The 19,270-nt window shown below is 50.5% G+C and overlaps 1 protein-coding gene across 6 annotated transcripts in view; it reads left to right on the plus strand.

Annotated features, from left to right (window-relative positions):
- RGS12 (regulator of G protein signaling 12) overlaps positions 1 to 19,270 on the plus strand; it is a 160,237-nt gene that overhangs the window by 4,974 nt on the left and 135,993 nt on the right. The window lies entirely within an intron of this gene.

Here is a 19,270-nt window from a genome sequence, read left to right on the forward strand (position 1 = left end):
CTCCTTATATTTTCCTACATCTTTGTGTCCCTTAGCAGTGATCTTCGTTGTCCTTTCAGCATGCCTGAAGAAGGGTTGAGTCTAGTTTGAAACGTCCAGTTGTAGGCATTCTCCCGCCCTGCCTGGCCCTAGCCCCCAGAGGTGGGTAACCTAAATGGTCTCTTTTCTCAGGCATTTACTGCTGTTTAAGCTGCTCTTTTAAGGTTTGTTTTAGATATATATTTTTTATTTCTCCCAAAGGCCTACGGAAGTTTTGGCTCTCCTCTGTCCCATCAGCCTTCGTGTTCCTCTGTGTCCCATCATAATCACATCACTGTTTTTGGTGAAATCAACAGTCCTTGCTCGTGTGTGACTGTAAGCATTGCTCATTATTGAGCCAAGGAGTGCCCTGAGCACAGGTCCTCTCACACAGCCCTGTGGATTAGCATCCTCTAATCGCCCACCTATCAGAATGGTTTGCTTTTCATTACATCTAGGATGCTAGTCCCATCTCCACCCCTTTGTGGTTGGAGCCTTCTCCCTGCTCCTGTTTGCCCTGGTCTCTAGGAGACCTGCTGTGCCGCTGTCACTGCATTTCCCTGACTTGTCCTCCATCTGTGGGACTCATTATGTGCTGGGTCCTGCTCTTCTCTGTCTGCTTGGCTCACTCCTTGTTTTGCTGAAGTTGTACTTTTTTGGTATCTAAGAAACATCACATAGATTTTTTGTTTGTCCTTGATTTAGAAAACATCTTTATTTTACTCTCTGGTTACCTATTCATTTAGCTGGGTATAAAATTTTAGACTATTATTTTTTCAGGATTTTGAAAATGTTGCTTCATTGCATTTGGTTTCAGTGCTGTTGAGAAGTCTGATGCCATTTTGATTTCAGTTTTTTTGTGTGTGATCTATCCTGCCACAAGCTCATAGAAGTGGCTTTTTTTCCTCAGTGCTATGAGAATCCCGATGATGGCATCTGCTTCCATTTATCATGCTGGGCACTCAGTGGGCCCCTTCAGTCTGAGGATAGAAGTTCTTAAATTTCCAAGATAATTTTCTTTGAGTTTTGCCGTTTTCTCTTTCTGGAACATTTATTTAGAGGTTTGACCTACTAGGTTGATCCTCTAATTTGCTTTTTTCTCATCTTGTTGATCTCTTTGATGTTTGTTCTTTTTTTTTTTTTTTTTTTTTTTAAGAGATGGAGTCTCACTGTTTTGCCCAGGCTGGAGGGCAGTGGCTGGAGTGCAGTGGTGCAGTCATAGCTCACTGCAGCCCCAAACTCCTGGGCTTAAGCAATCCTCCTGCCTCAGCCTCCTGAGTAACTGGGAATACAGGCATGCACCCCCACACCTGGCAATGTTTACTTTTCATTTCATTTTTTTTACAGTCTCATCACGTTGCCCCTTTGTTGTTTCTAAGAAGTTAGTCATTATTGTAGCTGTGTTGCTCCTTTGTGTTATGTGGCGATGTGCTTTCAAGCTCCTCTCGGGGCTTTTGGCTTTTAGCAGTTTGATTGTGGTGTTCTTAGGAGGGTTTGTTTTGTGTTTGTCCTGCTCAGGGTTTGTTGAGCTTCTTGGATATGTAATTTTTCACCATCTTCAATTTGCCATTACATTTAGTGAATTTTAAAATTTCAGTTATAGTAGTTTTTATTTCTAGAATTTTCACTTATTTTTTATAGTTTCCATTTCTCTGCTATGCCATTTGTTCATTATGATCATATTGTCATTAAATCTTTGGACACACACTAGCAGCTTTAAAGTTCTTCCCTGCTAATTTCAACACTGGTATTATCTCAGGATCAATGTCTTTTGGCTTCTTTCAACTGTGGGTCACATCTTCCTGTTTCTTAGTCATGTTTGCTGGTGTACTGGACATTGTAGATGATGATTGCAGTGACATTTCTTTTTTTCTGAAGAGTGTTGATTTTTTTTCTGGAAGTTAATTTGTCTGAACTCAAGTGAACATCTCTGCTGCAGTCTCTGCTTGGTGCTGTTGACCTTCTGGCCACCTCTTTCTGCTGGGCTCTGGGGTCCCTCTGTGCGTGGATAGCTCAGGACCTAGGCAGAATTTACTAACAGATTTCAGGGATGCCTCTTCCCCAGCGACCTCCTTTCTGAGATATACCCCTCACTGTTCAGCCACCTTGCCCTCGCCAAGCCCTATCTTGGACTCTTCAAGCTGGGAGGATCACGGCTTCTACCTCACTCTTGCCATTTTTAGAAATGCATGTCTTAGTTGGTACAGCTCCTAGAAATGCGTGTCTTAGTTGGTACAGTTCCCTCCTTTCAGGGGACAGCTCCCCTCCATTTTCTGTCTGCTTTTGATAGCTCTCCAGGACCTTCCAGAGTTGGTTTTTGTATTTTGTGTCTGGCTGGAACTTGATTTAGCAGCACGGGAGAATGTAGGAGACTTTGTCAACTTATGGATAGAGCGGCTGACACTTTGATTAGCAGCCAGGCATTGGTCTTTGGCAGTTTTTTGTTTCTGACATAGAGAATTCAAGTGATCATGGAATGAACACTCCAGTGAAAAGGAAGTTCTTCCCCTAACAACACTTGACCTTCTGTATCTTAAGTGTTAGCCTTGAGTAGATGCATTTATTAGATAGGTCAACCAACCTGACCAGCCAGGGGCAGAGAGACTGTGCTTCCTTTATTGCCTTCCTCTGACTTGAGCACTGTAAGGTTAGGGCCTCTGGGCTCTTCTTTGACTTTCCAGAGGCCCATGATCCCTGGACCCCTGGTCCCTGCACAAGTTTTCCAGGCTGGGGCTCCTCTAGGTTCACTGAGGGTGAGAGAAAAGGCACAACCCGGCCTGTGACTGCTGTTTTGTGGTCTTCACCTCACCCCCACCATCTTTGCTAACTCTGTGCTGCAGTTTGCTTATAAAATAGCGTTAATAATAAGGTGATTGTGAGGTTTAAATAGCATGATGTGTGGAAAACAGTTAGGAGCAGTGGCGGACATACGGGAATCCTGGTCAGTATTAGCGATGGTACTGGTGGTGTCACTGCAGGCTTGCACGGTGGCTGCCAGGAACAGGTGCTTGCCTCGGAGGCGCCCAGGCCTTCACTGAGTACATCCAGGTCTGACCCCACTGCGTGCCAGGCTGCAGGAGGTGGCAGTGTCGTGGGCTCTGCTGAGCTCCACTGAGTGCAGTGGAGGCACTTTAGGCAGGGGGAAGGGCTGGCTTGCCCTCACTTGCCAGAGCCCCATGTACCCCAGGGGCCTGGAGTCCAGCCTGGGAGTTAGTAGAGGACTGTGTGGAAGAGGGACAGCTCTGTGGATTCCAGCATTTAGCAGCCAGCTTCCTCCCTGAGAGGCTGGGGCAGTTGGTCCTGGGAGGGGGAGGACTGCCTGGCCCTGGGAGGAGGAGGGCCCACCTGTCCTAGGAGTTCTCGTGGCTGCTGTCACAAATTATCACCAGCAAGGGGCCAGCCCAGCAGTGGTTGGTCCTGTCACAGTTCTGGAGACCTGAAGTCTGAGGGCAAGGTGTGACAGGGCTGTGGTCCCTCCGAAGACTCTAGGGGAGACCCTTCCTGCCTCTCCCAGCTGCCGGGGTTCCTGGCATTGCCAGGCTTATGTTTGCATTGCTCCAGTCCCTGCCTCTGTCCCCATGTGGCCTTCTCTGCACCTGTGTCTCCCTTCTGCCTCCCTCTTTTATGGACACCTGTGATTGCATTTAAGACCCACCTAGGAAATTGAGGATCATTGCCGTGTCTCAGGATCCTTAACGTAATCCTTTTCCAAATAGGGTCACATTCACAGCTTTTGGGGATTGGGCCCTGATATCTCTGGGGCTGCCGTTTGCCCCATTACACCCTGCCTAGACCTGCGGGTGGTGAGGAGCCATGTGAGGAGGTCACGAGGGCACCGGGCTTTAGGCCCCAGAAGCCTCTGTGGGCTCCTCTCCTCTGTGCCTGCTCTGTGGGCAGGACCAGCGTATGGCTTGTCTTTAACATACTTAGTGCTGAAGAGGCACACAGTACTGTGTATGTGGGCAGCGATTTGATTGTTGTCTTTCTGAGAGTGAGTAAGATACTAAGAGCAAAAGCAACCCTTCAGGCCTAGTGAACACACAAAACAAACAGTGATGGAACCCTGCATGTCTTTTTCCCTCGAATCCTATAGAGTATGACCAGGTGTCAGTGAACAGGAGAATTGCATGTAGGAGGCTGGAAATAAGTACCATTTGTTCATGAGAAAAATTGATTTCAGTCTTTCTGGGGTGTTTTGGGCTAAGAAGAGGTCTGCCAGGACCCTGGGATGGAGAGGGAGGCTGGGGTCTGAGGCCCGGCAATAGAGAGAGAGGCTGGGGTCCGAGGCCTGGAGATGGAGAGGGAGGCAGAGGTCTGATGCCGGGGGATGGACAATGAGGCTGGGCTCCGAGGCCTGGGGATGGAGAGGGAGACGGGGGTCTGACGCGTGGGGATGGAGAGGGAGACGGGAGTTTGATGCCCGGGGATGGACAATGACGCTGGGGTCCGAGGTCCGAGGCCTGGGGATGGAGAGGGAGGCTGGGGTCTGAGGCGTGGGGTTGGAGGGAGAGGCTGGAGTCCGAGGCCTGGAGATGGAGGGGGAGGCTGGGGTCTGGGCTGTACCTGTCCTCTCCTGTCTTTTACCTGCCACTGTGGGCTTTGTCCAAGGAGGCAGGTGTGAGGGAATGAAGGGGTGGGGGTGCAGAGGTGACATGTCAAGGTGAGCTGCTAGGGCACAAGGAGGAGGAGAAGAATGTGGGCATTGGAATGAGCCAGGTTGAAATGCAGCCTCTCTCTCCAGGGCTAGACCTTCCAGGTACAGTGTTGCTGTGCAGCATTTGGGGTGCACTCATACTAAGCAGTTGTCATGTATCTGAGATTCACATTTAACTGGGTATCTTTTTTTTTTTTTTTTACTAAATCTGGCAATTCCATTTATCGTTTCGCTTTGCGCAGATTTAAAACTAACAAACAAAAGTGAATATCAAGTAGAGATAAAAAGTGAAAGTCAAATACAAATGGAAAGGAAGAATCGAGGTTTGACCTTCAGTGTCTGAAAGATACTGAACTAGTGTTTGTTTCTGGAATAAGAAAGTCCCGTCAGCCTTGGGGCATGAGGGTGTCCTGGAGCGCTGTGGCCTCTGTGTGTCCTGCTCACTTTTCCCAATGCCAGGTTGTCACCAGGCTGGTGCCCAGAGCAAGCCAAGTGAGCTCACAGGGTGGGCCCTGCCGGACTGACCGCAGGGTTGGGTTGGCGCCTGTGACGTGGCTTGGGCCCCGTGGGCTTGAGTCCTGGCTGTGGTGGTCTGGGGTGGGTGGGGGTGGGGGCTTGGCTCCGGCCCTTGTCTGAGTGTCTTTGTGGTGTGGTGGATTGGAGTTTCTGGAGTTCACATTCTGCGGCCTTCAAAACCACAGAGGCACAGGCAGGTGGGGCCTGCTGTGCCTAGCCCCTCCCAGCCTCTCATGGCTGGTGGGCCCTGCTCCCGCTGCTTACAGAAGTGAGTCCTCCTACCCCTCCAGGGCAGCGGCATTGGAAAGCCCCAGAAGGCTGTGGGATGACGTCTCTGTGCATGAGAAGGGAAGCGACCCAGGAATGAGCAGGCGCAGTTGGAGCGTGGGGCCCTTGCTTTGTGGGTAGGTGCTCAGAGCCTGGGGTCTGGGGGCCTCAGGGAGGAGGTGGGCTGTGGGCTGAACCACAGAGTTGTGGAGGACTGAGAGAGGGCCCATTTCAGAAGACAGTGATTTGGAAATGGTATCCTCCTGCAAGGCCTGGGCTTGCCTGCACTGGGGCATCGGGCTGTCTAACTGTGATCCCCAGGGCAACTGGCCCTGGGAGGTCGGGGCCATCACCGGTTGCCTGTTCGTAGTTGGCTACCTGGAGCTGCTCCAGGAACGAACCATCAGACAGTTCTTGAATGAATAGCTGAATGAATGAGTGAGCAGGAAAATCATGGGGCCGGAGGAGGTGGGTCTAACTGAGGGGATTTTGAGGTTTGGGGAGGGACCCAGTGAGAGGGCCTCAAGAGGCTGGACCCAGTGGGACAGGTGCTTGGACAGGGGTGAGGAAGCGGGGAAGGACAGTGCGCCGGCAGCTGTGGGCAGAAGGAGGGTGAGGGCAGAGTGGGCCGGCAAGCGGGTGCAGCGGAGAGTCCAGTAGGAGGTGTGGCCACCATGAACGGTGGGCCTTGGTGCAGCGACCTAGGCAAAGAGGGTGTGGGAGGGCCTCTGACTGGATGGGGACCTGGGTGACAGTGAGCCGCAGGCGCCTGCAGGCTCCCTCAGCCTCACCTCTGTGACCCTTGCCACCTTGTCTCCTGCCTGGAATTTTCGCAGCTTCCATTCTGCTGGGCTGCTTTTCTTTTCTTAAGTGAGACCCTTCTTACATTGCTTTGTATGTAGAAAGTGTTCCTGTGTTATGAGAATAAAATTGTTATCATTTCAGAACACACTGCCTCGGTATCCCTGTGAAGCCCCCAAACCTGAGTCGTGAAGCAACAGCCAGGCGTGCTTGCCCAGGCTGGGATGGCCAGGATGGGGGTGGAGGTCTCTGCTGCACATGGCGACCTGGTTTGTAGCCAGGCACCTCCTGTGGCTTCTAACACTGCACGTGGTTGGTCCCATCCTGGGAGCCCTGTGTGAGCCCAGGCAGTAGGAAGTGAGGCATTTTGGGCCTTTTCTAATTTTTCTAATCATCGGTGGTCTTACATTTTCATTTCTTTCTTTTAGATTGGGGAGCTCCACACCTGTGTTTCTCTTCATAGGGTAGCCTTTTGATTTTGCTTGATATAAACTCTACATTGTAAAAGATTAGAATCACTCAGAGATGTAACATATTACTGTTTTTAAGCCTGTAAAACAGATCTTTGCAATTTAAGATAATATCTTTTCTGCTAAATCTGGACTTTCTCCTCCATGCATCCCAGAAAGGTAAAGTGCCGGGTGAGAGAGGCTGCTTGGTCTAAGACCTCTTCCTGGGAGTGAGGACCCGGAACCAGCAGTTCCGCATCTGTGTGGATATCCTGTCCCTGGAGGCTCTTTTGCTCTGTGGACTCTGGGTCCTTGGAGGAGTCTTCAGAGTTTCTTCTTGGGAGAAGCCCCCTCCTCTTCCTTAGCAACTTGAACTTGTGCTGGTGGCGGGGAGAGCAAAAGGCAGGAGGAACTAAGCCAATTCATCTCCCTGGGTGCCTGGCTTACCCCCTGCCCCACAGACCTGCCCCTGGTGTATTCTCTAGAAGATGGAGCTAGAGAAGGTAAGCCAGTGTTCACGCTTTACGTGATTAGTATGATGTTAGCCAAACTATTTCTTCAACTTTATATGACTTTCTGAATGCCACTTCCTTTTACTGTTGCTGGACTGGAATAATGTATACATTTTTCTCAAGTGTTCAAGAAACAAAGCATTTTGAAAGTTGCCAGTCCCTTTTTTTCTTTTCTTTTCTTTTGTTTATTTTTTTGAGACAGTCTCACTCTGTCACGAGACTGGAGTGCAGTGGTGTGATCTTGGCTCACTGCAACCTCCAGGGTTCAAGCAATTCTCCTGCCTCAGCCTCCTGAGTAGCTGAGACTACAGGTGTGCACCACCAAGCCCAGCTAATTTTTGTATTTTTAGTAGAGGCGGGGTTTCACCATGTTGGCCAAAATGGTCTCAATCTCTTGACCTCGTGATCCACCCGCCTTGGCCTCCCAAAGTGCTGAGATTACAGGTGTGAGCCACTGCGCCTGGCCTCAAGTTGCCAGCCTTTAATTTCTTCCTTACCTCTCATTTCTTTCTCTTAATCATTCATATTTGCCATACTTCTGAATTCTAAAAACTGCTTTATTTTTTGAGTGAATTCTAAGCGCTGAGTCTCTGTGTTGCTGCCTAGCCATGTGTGGGACTCTCTGAGATTGACTCTGGAAGAGAAACAAAGTGCATTTGCTCCATGAGGCCTGAATTGAGGCATTGAATGTATGTGTCCCTGATGCTTGGCCTTTTGCTTTCTTTGGACTTGAAATGTTAAAACCTCAAGAACTGACATTTATAAAAAACTGTAGGGGGGAACTAGGGGAGGGATGGGGGGGTGGGGAATTGGGGAGAGAGACATGGGGAGAAATGCCAGACACAGGTGGTGGGGAGGAAGGCAGCACATCACACTACCATGTGTGTACCTATGCAACAATCTTGCGTGTTCTTCACATGTACCCCAAAACCTAAAATGCAATAAAAAAAAACACACAGAAAACTACGCATGCTAACAATGTGCTGACCTGGGACATTTTGTGTATCGTACTCTTCAGTTCAGCCTACTTAAGTATTCAAAAACTATGCATATTTATTCAAAACTACTCATAATGTTGGTGGCTGCTGACCTGCTGCGTAAATGTAGGTTATTAATGTTCAGATTTGGGAGATTAAAGCTACCCAGGAACTGAGAGAGACTCTTTGAGAACCAGATAAGGAATTTTTGGTAGTGGAAATGTGCTTGCAGGGAGGTCTCTTTCTCCACGGGCTTGTGTGGCGTGTGCTGGTGTGGTGCTGGAGAGGGAGGTGGCCGGGGCTGCCATCAGTCAGCCTGGCTTTGAGTCCAAACCCTGCCTTCAGTCGTGGTGCCTGAGCCTTGGTTTCCTCATCTGTAAACGATAACTAGACTTAGCTTATGAGATTATGATCAGTTCGGCTTCTTTTTAGCCACTTTTCCCCATTCTGTAGTGCTTGTCTCTGGTGTATCCAGCCTGATTTCCTTAATCACCTCCTCACAGAGTAGATTTCAGAGACCATTTTTGAAACTACCTAAGCGTATATTGCCACCTAGAAATAAGTACAGAGCCATTTTGTTCTTATTTCTGCTGTGCATAATGCAGGATTGGCAGCCAGTCAGACGACCCTGGAGGCATTTGCATCGTGTGGCACACTGGTTAGCTGCCTCTGTGCACCACGCTGTGTCTGTAGCCTCATGGCTTCTGGGGTCAGGAGTCCTGGTGAGGCTCATGCAGGGCTGTGATCAAGGCGTCGGCCAGGGCTGCACGGTGAGGATTTGCCTCCGCACACACTTGTGTGGCTGCTGGCTGCCTCAGAAGATCCACTGCCAGGGTCGCTAATATTGCTGTTGGAAGACCTCATGCCCTCGCTGGCTGTTGGCCAGAGACGTCCCTTCCTTGTCATGTGGGTGGCTTCTTTGGGCAGCTCACAACTGGGCAGTGACTTCCCTGAGAGTGAGTGAGGGAGGGCATGAGCAAGACGAAAGCCATGGTCTTTAGGTAACCTAATCTTGGAAGTGACATCCCATCTCTTTTGCACATTCTGTTTGTTAGAAGCAAGTCACTAGGTCCAGCCCACACCTAGGGGAGGGACTGCTGGGGCAGGATGACCACGAGGTGGTGTCATGGGGGCTGTCTCAGAGGCCACCTGTCACCACGCACCTGCTGGTCCCAGAGATTCATGTCCCTCCCATGTACAAGATACAGTCCCTGCAATGTGGTTCCATGACAGCGTCTGCTCAGAGTTCTGCGTCATCCTCTAAACTGGCTCTAGATGGGCTGAGATGCAGCTCCTGTTGACCTGAACTAGAGAGACATGCTGTCAGCCCATCCACCCACAGCCACGGTGCCATGATGGGAAGCACCACAGGCCAGACCCTCCTGCTCAAAATGAGGGAAAATAGAGGCAGGAAGGAGCCTCTGGAGTGCCTCAATTCTGAGACCCAGCCTGGCAGATGGTGGCAGTTCCTTGTTCAGGTGTTACGATTTGGGACTAATGACTGTCCCTCTGCTCTCAGAGGCCTTGATTCCTCTCTCCGAGTCATGCTCCCTTTACCTGCAACACAGCACCTGCTTGCAGCTGAGTTGTTTTCTCAGCGTGCTTCCTGACAGTAGGATTTTGGGGTTCAGCTCCCACTTTTTATTTTGTACTGCCTCTGACCCTTGTAGCTCAAGCTGGCAGTGATTGTTTTAACTTTATGGGCCTCCTGTGAATCTCACTGGTGTCCATTCCATCAGGCATGAGCCATACCTGGCATCCCTCTGAGATGAGCCCTGCTCTGCCTTGGGCTCCTGAAGGGTGAGGAGTAATGCCCATAAGCTTCTAGGGGCCTGGTTGTTCCATGAGAATCTGTGAGGCCCACCCTCAATCTCTACAGGGGCTCCAGCTGTTTTGTTGTACCTCAGCTACACACAGCACCCTTCCCTTGACATCACATGCATGGCAGGCTTGCCTTGGACAGAAGCAGAAGGAGGAGCTGGCTGGCCGGAGCAGTGGGGGCTGTGGGGCAGTGGAAGGAGGAGCTGGCTGGCCAGAGCAGTGGGGGCTGTGGGGCAGTGGAAGGAGGAGCTGGCTGGCCGGAGCAGTGGGGGCTGTGGGGCAGTGGAAGGAGTCGCTGGCTGGCCGGAGCAGTGGGGGCTGTGGGGCAGTGGAAGGAGGAGCTGGCTGGCTGGAGCAGTGGGGGCTGTGGGGCAGTGGAAGGAGGAGCTGGCTGGCTAGAGCAGTGGGGGCCACAGGGCAGCAGGCTGCTCAGAGGAGAGTGACAGGAGGTGTGACAAGGATGACGAGTTTAGAGGAGGGTGTGGGGACAAGGAGACAGATGCAGGTGTGCCCTCCACCATGGGGAGTGTGAGCATGGTGGCAGAGGCTGACTTGGGAGGTCTCGCTCGCTGAAGGGCACTGCCTTTACACCCCTGTGTCACGTAGATTTCTTTAGCATAACTGGAGTTTAATGTCTGGGTTCCTGTCCTGCCTTGCTTATAGACACATGGTACCCTCTGCTCCCCTTATCAGGTACTGGCCTTGATAATGTTTCCTTCGTTCCTTTTTTTTTCCTTTTTATTTTTTGTCGACAAATACTGACTGCCAGTGAGACGTTTCCTTCCTTAAACACAATAGGCATCTGTCTGCTCCAGCACCAAAGCCTCAGGGTCACAGCGTGGGTGCCTGGGGAGGCAGTAACTGGTGCAGGGGCCTGATCAGGGAGCAGGGAGTGGTCCCGGCCTCTGAGCCTACCCTCTGTGGCACTCTGCTTCTGTTTGGGTGGGAAATGTTCTGGGGGACGCTGGTGGGTGGGAAGGACACAGCGCATGCCTTGTGAACCTGGCAAGTAGCGGACAGCCCTCTCTGGAGGAGCTGGGTTGTGCTGAGTAGAGGGGTGATGGGGTGATGGGGTTTGGAGTCAGGGAGTGAAGGTGGATTCTAGGTGCTTTTTTTGAGGCTTCTTTCTAGCCCTTCACTTTAGGCAGCTGAGAAATGTACCAGGGTGGGCTTCTGTCAGTTTCCAACATTTGGTTCCTTTCATGCCGTCACTCTCTTTTCTGAATTGGTGCTGATCAAGCTCGTTGTTGATTGACACGGGGCTTGAGATTGAGCCCATCGTTCACATCTCTTAACTGGCTCTCCCCACAAGCTTAGGAACTCTATGGGAAGACATGGCGCCTGCTGCTTTTCTCGTCCTGGGATGTGGCTTTTGCCGTTGCGTCTTGCTCTTAGACTGTCTTGGACGAGGGCCTGCACACGGCTGGGGACGGGCCACACTGCAGCAGTGTGTGCACACTGTGTGAGGTCCATCTCCGCCCACCCAGCCTGGGGTGCGACTGCCGCGAGTGTGAAGGAAGGCCAGGTTGATTTTTGTAAAACTAGGACTTAGGTGTTTTATTCATGATTACAGTGGCCTTCGTGTAAAACCTCATCAACTCTCTTACATATACTTTTTTAGTACAAAAGCAATATTTGTTCTTTTTAGAAAATATGCACAGAAGTAATTACGTTCAGACACTTAGAGAAAGTCAAGAATGTTTCAGCCAAATAGGTTCCTGGCACTCTTCCCTCCCTCCCTCACTCGGCAGGCATGGATTGCGAACCTGCTCCGGCCGTGGGTGTGCGGTCTCGAGGCCTCGTGGCCCCTGCTCATGCCTAGAACTGTGCGTGGCATTGAGACGGGGCTCCTCACTGTGGAATGTGTGGACAGACGGCAGCCTCTTTCCTGTGTTAGCAGAAATGCCCCTGGTATTTAGGCAGGAGATGTGAAATTCCAGACTCAGAAGGTCCTGCCCCACAAACAGTGCTTTTCCAAAGGGTACTTCCTTCTTTCTTCCTAAAGTTCCAAAAAGCTTTAGAGAGAGCAGGGGGTATTTTTCTTCCCTGGTGTATTTGGGCTTCAGCCAGACACACCAGGATGTCTGGGGGTGCCTGGGCAGAGGAAATGTGTGGGGGCTTAGGGAAGCATGGTTGGCGTTTGTGGGTGTCTTGGGGTGGTAACTTGGTGGGCTGCACTGGGACCACGAGGTCAGGTGTGCGGGCAGCTTGGGTTCAGGGGCTGTGTGCACGGAGTGCCTGTCCGTCTGGTGCTTTGAAGGCACTGGCCCTGAGCTGGTTGGGGAATTGTGTATCTGCTTCTGCTGTGTTCCTTCCCATGCCTGCAGCACCCCAATTTTGGGCCAGACAGGGCTGGTGCACTTCAGGACGTGAACAGAAAGACACCTGATGATCTCAACAACTGGTGTTGGTCAGAAGCTGTGCCCTGGGTGAGAGAGAGAGTCAGATGTGAAGCGGGTTGGCTCAGCACTCCCCTCTCTGCAGGTGGGGGTCTGGCACCCTCCCTGTTTGCTGACTGTAAGTCTTGGAGAGGGATGAGTGATTCATCCATATTTCCACAGGTGGCCAGGGTGCGAGGTGTGTGGGGAGAACAGCTGGCCCATGGCGCTGCGTGCCCTGGATGGCATGTGCAGCCTGTGATGCTCTCCCCAGCCACCACCTGGCTGCCTGAGGCCCGCGCACCTGCAGGCTGTGTTCTCAGGTGTCTGGCAGCAGATTCTTATGCCTTTGTGTAAGACTTGTCTTCTTCCTCTGAAAGTTTTGAGGGACTTTTTCCATCTCCCTGCTCAGGGCTTGGCAGGTCCTTTGCATTAGAAGACTCTTGTCTGCCTTTAGCTCTGGGAAGTGGTGGCTGCTCTCTCAGGAGCATGCTGTCATCTGTCGTGTCCCAGGTCACCTGTCATCTCCCAGGCCCTTTGTCTCAGGCTGAGAGGTCTTCCTGAAGGGATTATTTTTCTTATGTTGCAGCCTGAGCCTGTGCAGGGTCCCACATGCAGTTGGCACTTGTGACACCGCTGAAGGGCAGGTGTCCTCTGAGGGGAACCGAGGGGAGAGGAGCTGGGGCCCGGGAATGGCAGGTGTCCTCTGAGGGGAACCGAGGGGAGAGGAACTGGGGCCCGGGAATGTTAGATGTCCTCTGAGGGGAACCGAGGGGAGAGGAGCTGGGGCAGTTAAGGCGAGGACTGTCTCCAGTCCACACTGCACCCAGGAAGGGAATCCTGGAGAGATATTGACTGGCGATCCAGCAAAATGGCCGGGAAGTGGCCTTGGTGATTCCAGAATCTGCCAGCTCACCCACTTTGGCACCGTGTCCTGCTGTGTCCAGGGCAGGCAGGTCCAGGCTGGTCTGGGTCCAGGAAAGGTCTCAGAAGAATGGCCAGGGACTTGGAGGGCTCCTCAGGTGAATGGTGGGAGTGGCCAGATGCAGGGATGACCAGTGCGGATCTACATGGGGTATGTCTTGCAGGGCAGGCGTCAGATTGTCTGATGTGTGTCCCCAGTGTGGTGGGCGAGGAAGTGCCAGGTGGGTGTTTGGCAGCCATGGGCACTTCGAGGTAGTGGTGGGGGAGGCTGCTGGGATGTGATGACTGTAGGGGGTGTGAGGTGGGTGGGCATCTGTGGGGCAGGTCCCAGCTGGAGAAGGTGGTGTGGTGTCTTGCTGTGTCAGACCCTTCCTTTATGAATCCACGTAAGTGGGTAAGCCAAGAATAGCCCTGGTTCAAGTCCCCCTTTACTGTTAATTGGCTGTGTGCTGGTAGACAAGCTACTTAGCTTCTCTGTGCCTCCACTCCCTCATCTGCACAGCGAGAATTGTAACAGAGCCTCCCTCAGAGCAATGGTGTTGAGGATGTCAGGGACTGCATGGCAAGGCCTGGCAGTGGCAGCTGCTATTACAGCTCATAGGCCTGGAGGCCGTGATTGCCATTGTCGTGCTATTCTTGTCCCTCGCTCTCCTCTCCTCCTCCGTGCCCCAGACTCTCCGCCTTTGTAGGGCGGCCTCTCTCTCACTTTGTGTTGTGTTCAGTCAACACTGACGGGTGCTGGTTTGGTCTTTCCGGCCTTGCTGCACTCAGGGCTAGGACCCCTCTCTGTACCTGCAGGTCTGGGGTGCTGCCCAGCATGAGCGGAGAAGTTGATCCAAATAGGACTGCATTTATACGAGGTTTTAACTTTGGAAAGGGATAGAGAAGTGTCATGGCTGCAGTATTGATTTCTAGATCACCAGGAGCTTTGTTTTGTCATCCTCTTTACACCATGAGTTTTAATGATGAGTGAAGGATTGACAGTACAGGTTGAGCGTCCCTGATCCAGATGCTTTGGAATCGGAAAACTTTCAAGGCAAATGTGACACCACAGGCAAAGCTGAGCTAGTGACACCTTTGCTTTCTTTTCCTTTTTTTTTTTTGAGATGGAGTTTCGCTCTTGTTCCCAGGCTGGAGTGCAGTGGCGCGATCTTGGCTCACCACAGCCTCCACCTCCTGGGTTCAAGCAGTTCTTCTGCCTCAGCCTCCCCAGTAGCTGGGACTACAGGTGCGCGCCACCATGCCCAGCTAATTTTCGTATTTTTAGTAGAGATGGGGTTTCACCCTGTTGACCAGGTTGGTCTTGATCTCTTGACCTCGTGATCAACCCACCTTGGCCTCCCAAAGTGCTGGGATTACAGGCATGAGCCACCACACCCAGCTGACACCTTTGCTTTCTAATGGGTCAGTGTACACAAACCTTGTTTCATGTACAAAATTATCAAAACTACTGCACAAAATTACCCTCAAGCTGTGTGTATAATGTGTATATGAAACATGAATGAATTTCATGTTCAGACCTGGATGTCTCATCCCAGCATATCTTATTAAGTACATACAGATGTTCCAAAATCAGAAAAATCCACAGTACTTCTGGTCCCAGAAATATCTTCTCAGGGACTCTTAGCCTGTGTGGTGTGGTGGGTGACACCTGATGGGGGATCAGTCACCATACCACACAGGCTAAGTGTCCCTGAGCACTGCTGGGGGGCAAGTGGGGCCTTTGCGTCACAGCCCATCTGTGCCTCAGGGCTGGGATCAACTACTTCTGGCCAGACCGTGTTCCCTTTTCCAACAAAAAGGCTGGGTAAGATGGTCTCCAGTCAGGGTGTGCGAGGGGTAGGTGGAGCTTCCCGGCCTTGCCCCAGACTTACTAAGTCAGAGTCTCTGGGAGGCGCAGCCGACCTGGAAACTGGCATTCTCACCAGTAGCCCAGATGCTGTAGTACAAGTTCACTTGGAATCCAGTGCCCTGTGGTCTCCTAAATTTCACTGTCTGTTCTGCTAGCTTTATTATTAATTGATACAGTTTAAGGAAAACTTAAACTGTAAGCTGAACTTATGTGATTATTTTGGGAGGCCAAGGCAGGAGGATTGCTTGAGGCCAGAAGTTTGAGACTGGTCTGGGCAGCATAGTGAGTCCACATCTACCTAAAAATTAAAAAATTAGCCAAGGTTCACTGGGTGTCTTCCCCTCACCCTCTTCGCTCACGTGGTGAACATTGTGGACCTGTGAGGGTGTGAGGGTTGCGTTCCTGCGTTCTGGGCTCTTTCCCCACTACTGAGAAGCAGCTGTGTGAAGTAGGAGTTGGCGAGGAAGATCAGCATATAGGCCTAGACCAGGTCAGTCTCTGCAGCCTCCTGAGCTGACTGGGCCTGTGCTTGAGCCAGTGATGAACAGCCTCAGCAAGAGGAACCGCTGCCTGAAAGACAGGGCCCCGCACCTGGCCGGGAGAAAGAGAAAGACCCAGTGCTGCTGAGATTCTCGCTTGACTGGGAAGCGTATCTCTGGGAGCCGCCTCAAAGACTGGCATGAATGCGAAGGAGGTCCTGATGTCCGGGGAAGATTCTGCCAAAATCAGAGCAATTTAAATTGCCAGAAGGAGGTGAAGGGCAGCCACAGGTTTCAACAAAGACAAGCTAAAACAGCTCAAATTGGTTTCATATTAGATACATGACTTAAAATATCTCAATACGGTTTTACAGTTTTCTCCAAAAAAAAAAAAAAATTAGCTGAGTATGGGGGTGTGCTTGGCATGGCTTAAGCCCAGGAGTTTGAGGCTGCAGCAAGCAATGACTGCACCACTGCACTCCAGCCTGGGCAGTAGAGTGAAACCCTGTCTCTAAAAAATAAAAATGATGAAATGAATGTGATTATAGATCATAAGATGTTACATGAATTACAAACCATTTCTTTTTAATAAGCAGAGGCACATGATGATAAGAGTCTAGTAGAAAAATTGAGGGACTGCATAGAAGACTGTTATCCACCATTATGTCAGACAGCGTGAGGCGGATGGTGCGGATAAACTGGGAGGGCACGTCATTCATTGAGGCAGCATCTGTTCTTGTTTGGAAGAGAACCAAGAGGTGTCCTGTTCCGAGAGGGAGCCATTCTGTCATGACCTGCTGTCCTGGGGTCATTCACAGTGAGAGCTGGCAGTTGCCGTAACCAGTAACAGCAGCAGCTTTGTTGTGTGACATCTACCGCAAGCCAGACGCTTTTCTGAGCGTGCTTTAGCGAGACCATTTCACACACGTTCTGCTCCCCTCTCCGCTCGCCCGCGATAAAGGGATTCCCCCTTGTATTTGTCTCCTGGGGTTGCTGGAAGAAATTACCACAAACTGGGGGCTTAAGAGAACATGCATTCATCCTCCTGCGTTTTCAGAGGCCTTGTGGTCCATAGCCAGTGTGACCGGGCTGATGGCAGATGTGGCAGAGCTGGTTCCTCTGGTGGCTTTGTGTCTGTTTCCTTGGTCTTTGCAGCTTCTGGAGGCAGCCGCCTGCCTGCCTGCCTGGCCTCAAGCCCTGTCCTTGAATCCCTTCTGTCTCTGCACCCTTCCTCACATGGCCGTCCCCTCTGGCTCTGACCACAGCCTCTCATGAGTGCACCCAATACTCTCCCCATCTTACGAGCCTTAACGCGATCACCTCTGCAGTCCCTTCCATGGATGACCATGGAAGGAGCCATCCAAAGGCTTGGGAATTAGGACATGGGTGTATCGGGGCCATCAGCTAGCCTGTCAACACCCGTTAAGAAGATCCAATAAGAAGGTCCCCAAACATGTTTCTTGGCCAACTTTTATTTTTATTTATTGATTTTTTAGTGATGAACATTAAATAGTTAAATGCCCAGTCCTAATATTTAAATTACTAATACAGTACTACTTATTGAGTAATGTAGTAATTTATATTCATTTTTTACTCTTCTGTATCAAAACATAATTTTATGAAGTACGCATGTTGTATATCTGCGTTTTGTCACTGAAGCCACTTTTGGAGTCTCCTAGTGATGGCCTTTCCACTTCATCTAGTTCTGTAGCTTTTGTGTGTATATATTACTTTGAATCTGTTTACGATCCTGTTGCCGGAAGCTTTATCCCAACACACAAAAATCTCTTCTAATAACTTTAAAACAATTATTTCTTTAAAAAATATACCTTTTATTCTATTTTACATCTTCATAACATAATCACTTACTGTATTGCTTTTTAAAATGATCTTTAAAGAGTCTTGCAGACGAGATCCACACAGCAGGCCCGAGACTATATCCTGAGGGAGGCTCTGTGCAAGGCTGGCCCCTGGCTGATGTCGGGACAGTGCCCACCACCCTCACTGAGGAGGGGCTTCCTGTGCTCAGCTGCTTGTGTGGGCAACAGGGTTTATGCTGAGAACCTGCCTTCCCTTCCCTCTATGAGTCCAGAGCCTGGGCAGCAGAGGGTGCCCATGTGCCCAGCCCCCAGTAAAAACCCTGGCACTGAGTCTCCAGTGGGCTTCCCTGGTGATGACACTGCATGCACACTGTCACAGCTCACTGTGGGGCGAGTTAAGTGCATCCTGCGCAACCCCACTGGGAGAAGATTCTGGAAGCTCAAGCCTGGTTTCCTTGGGACATGGCCCCATGGGCCTCTGCCCTTGCTGATTTTGCATTGAATCCTTTGCTGTAATGAATCTCAGCTGTGATTGTACCTCTGTCCTAAGTCCTGGGAATCCTAGGGAATCACTGGCCTAGGGGTGGTCCTGGGGACTCCTGACAAGTTTGTCCTCAGTGACAAACACAACATTTATTTTTAGTTTTTAAAAATTTTTTGAGGTGAAGTCTTGCTCTGTCGCCTAGGCTGGAGTACAGTGGCGCAATCTCGGCTCACTGCAACCCCTGCCTCCTAGATTCAAGTGATTCTGTTTGCCTCAGCCTCCTGAGTAGCTGGGATTACAGGCATGCAACACTGCACCCAGCTGATTTTTGTACTTTTTTTTTTTTTTTTTTTTTTTTAGTAGAGATGGGGGTTTTACCATGTTGCCCAGGCTGGTCATGAACTCTTGACCTCAGGTGATCCACTCGCCTCAGCCTCCCAAAGTGCTGGGCTTACAGGCATGAGCCACTGCACCTGGCTGACAATCAATACTTTTAAAGTCATACTCCCTGGAAGAATTGAGTTAATATAACATTTCTTTGTTTTTGGTAGTGTGTGAGAAGTAGAAAAGTTCCTTTTTAAAGTTTCCTATGTAGCTGTTAAACATGTCATGCTTACAGGCACATAGTATACTCTATGTCCTTGTACTTTAACCAAGATATCTGTGCTGGACGTGCTCACAGGCATGTCCCAGCTCTCCATTGCTTTTACCTGTTTAGAAAAGTTTTAAGTGATTAGCCAATCGGGTTTTAGTTTAGATTGTGAGGTCTGGCTCCAGCCAGTGGAGATCAGACACAGCAGTAAGGACAACCCCAGATTCGTAAAGAATACATTTGTGTGTATTCCCTTTGTTCTTTGTATTCTCGTGGCACGATGGCTACTGGGAGTACCCCTCCTGCAGTCTAAGAATTAAAAATTGCATTGATGAAAGATCCTTTGTCTCAGTGCAAATTTTTCTTTGCGGCACCGAGCATCTATTTCCAACATGGTGTTTTTTATCTAGCCTGTTGGGTGGCCTCTGCAGTATTGACTGAGGTTGTTTCAGACTAATGTGTTTTCTCCCACACAGCATATTCTAAATAAATTAATGTGGGAGGGTCAGGGAATATTAGGTGCCCCCTCTCCTGAGGGAAAACTTTATATGAGGGGATTTCTGATAACTGAGGGGTTAGACTCGGTGTTCTGCAGGTGCCTTTGAACCTGCAGGCCTTGCTTCTCACACTGGGACTCTGCCATCCTGTGAAACGTGGGTTTGAGTGTGCTTGTTTTGCATGGAGTCTGAAAGTCTGCTTTCAGACAGGCTGCCAGTCCATGGACCA

This window comes from Sapajus apella, unplaced genomic scaffold (genome assembly GCF_009761245.1).
Source record: "Sapajus apella isolate SASKATOON/1434 unplaced genomic scaffold, GSC_monkey_1.0 scaffold85, whole genome shotgun sequence".
Classification (NCBI taxonomy): domain Eukaryota; kingdom Metazoa; phylum Chordata; class Mammalia; order Primates; family Cebidae; genus Sapajus; species Sapajus apella.